The sequence below is a fragment of the Penaeus japonicus genome, unplaced genomic scaffold (assembly GCF_977035675.1).
Source record: "Penaeus japonicus unplaced genomic scaffold, GWHDUDI00000001_assembly GWHDUDI00000009, whole genome shotgun sequence".
NCBI lineage: Eukaryota > Metazoa > Arthropoda > Malacostraca > Decapoda > Penaeidae > Penaeus > Penaeus japonicus.
In genome coordinates this window covers 11,745,129-11,747,628 of record NW_028234411.1, presented here as the reverse complement: position 1 = coordinate 11,747,628, position 2,500 = coordinate 11,745,129, and positions in this window count along the sequence as shown.

The following is a 2,500-nucleotide window of genomic DNA, read 5'->3' as shown; positions in this document are numbered from 1 at the left end:
CGATTGATCATCGCCGACGTCAAGGTACCCTCCTGGGGACAGACTTCTTCAGTCACCACGGCGCTAACCGCAGGCTCCTTAACGTGACCATATTCCAGGCGAGCCCCCTCGGCTATATCAACCACTGCCCCGTGAGAGCGGACGACCCTTATGGCCTTTTCAATCAAGAGTTTCTCAAAATTTTCTTACCAGATCTCCGCCAGCAGCTTGGTCAGGCCGCCAAACACGGTGCCTTCCATAGACAACGGGACCTTTGGTGCACACCAAGTTTAGATCCCTGTCACTTAAGAAGCTTCAAACAACCAAGCCCACTTTTCCTGAAATCCCATGTGTATCGCCTTTGCACCTCGCCAAGAAACCTAACTGGATTAGGAAACCTTAAAGTGACTAACGACGCCTGAACCTTCACCGAGCCCGACCACAACCCTCTTCCAAATATGGTGAACCTCGCTTCAAGCTTCCACAGGGCAGACTTCCTGAAGGGTTACTTTCAAGTCCTTGCGCACACAGAAGTCGCTAAGACAGCAAGAACAATGCCCTTTGAGACATACAACTTCTCTTAATCCAACTTCAGCCTCCGTAACTCAGGGGCAACCTTTTAGCGGCTAATTGACAACATCCTCGGCAACTTCCCCTACTGTGCCTGCTATGTGGAAGACATCCTTATCTTCTCCAGCAGTGACATCAAATACCTTGAGCATGACTTAGTCATAAAACCAAGTAGGGCCTTACTAAAACACAGAGTGGAGGCTGCACACACACACACGCGCGCGCGCGTTTTCTCTGCAGAGTCCCCCGAGTACTGGTGCTGGACTGGTAAGATAGTTGTGCCTAAAAATGAATCCGTGTTAACTGGAGAGCCTGAAGGCTTTCCAGTCACCACAATAAATTTCAATTAATAGCTGAAGCAGTAACTGGACCTTTTGGTCTGAGCAAAAGTTATTTATCAAAGCTCACTGTGGGCACCCACCCTGTTCCCTCCAAAGTGGAGGCCGTTAAGAACTTCCAGACACCATCATCAAGCATCTTCAAGAATTCGTTAGTGTAGTCAACTACTACCACCACTTCCTCACCAGCACCTCCAATGCAATTGGATCCCTGTTAGAAGGCGCCAACTTCACCATCTGTACAGATCATCGGTCTCTGGTTTAACTTTCTCCAAGGCTGGTGACGCCTGGTCTGTCGAATTCAATTGCTCCATAGAATACGTGCCGGGGAAAAGAAATCCAGTGGCCATCGCCCTCTTCCGAATCGATATCAATGCCATGCACCTGGCCTACAGTGGGCAACAACCGTATTCTGCTCTGCGACTTAAGCACCAGCCGCCCCCACGCCCTCATACCCAAGCAGTTCACTGCAAGGTATTCATCATTATTCACAGCCTGCCAGACAAGCAAAACCAGCCGCCACACCAGATCTGAAATAGGAGAATTTCCACAGCCTAAGTGCCACTTCTCCGTGTTGACGCCAATGGCCCTCTACCACCGTCGGATGGCGCTAAGTATGTGTTCCCTGTCACTGAATAATCCACACGCTGGTCCGAAGCAATCTTTATGAAACAAGCCTCTGCCCAGGATTGTACCGTCGGTAAATACTGTCCCTGCGCCCAGACGGTAACAAATAGCCGACAACGACATCTGCCAAAGTAACTTCATTCCTGCCAATACATCTTTGTAAGGATCCGTCTCACTGGCCCTTACTGGGGTCCTTATGCCGTCCTCGAGCGCAACACCAAGGCATAACGCCACAGCATGAATGGCTGCAACGAATGGGTCCTAATTAATCACCTGAAGCCTGCCAACCTCTAAGACGATGAAAATCCTACCCCAGCTCCATCATCAGCAGAGGTCCTGTGACACGCATCTGAGCTCTGACATACATCTGAGGTCTCAAGAATCTCTTGAGAAATAAAATTCTACCCTGTTTTCGAGCAGTTGCATCAAGTGTTTCAGGTTTAAAGGTGTCCCACACTGCTGCACGGTCTGTCAGATTTAGGAGCATTGCCACGACCAACTTATGATCAGTGCCACATCTCTACACTCCAGTAATCCCGCAATTTCTGAAGATCTTCCAACGAGTGCTGATGAGGATGGGGTCACTCTCTTTGGTTACATTATCTGCATCGCTGTTACCAGCCAGAGTGACCTCAATCGCGTGTATGGATTGGACTTTGCGAGGTCCCAGAGAAGAAGTTTGTTCTCGCTATCATGGGGGCCGACAGACATTTTGTAGATAGTTCATTCTCAGTCAGGCGAATTGAAGTCACCCAGAACAACGCGGATATCTAGCCGAGGACAATTATCTGCCATGGAAGCGAGTTTGGCGTGGCACTTCTTTCACAAATTTAAACACATCGGTAGCTTATATATTTTTTTTTACCCCATGGCATACTTATGCCCCTTATAAGAGTGTGATGATAACAAAATCATAATAAAGGATATATGTTGTTTTTTCTTTACATGAATTCTACTTGTAAATTAATGAAGTGAAACAATGGACT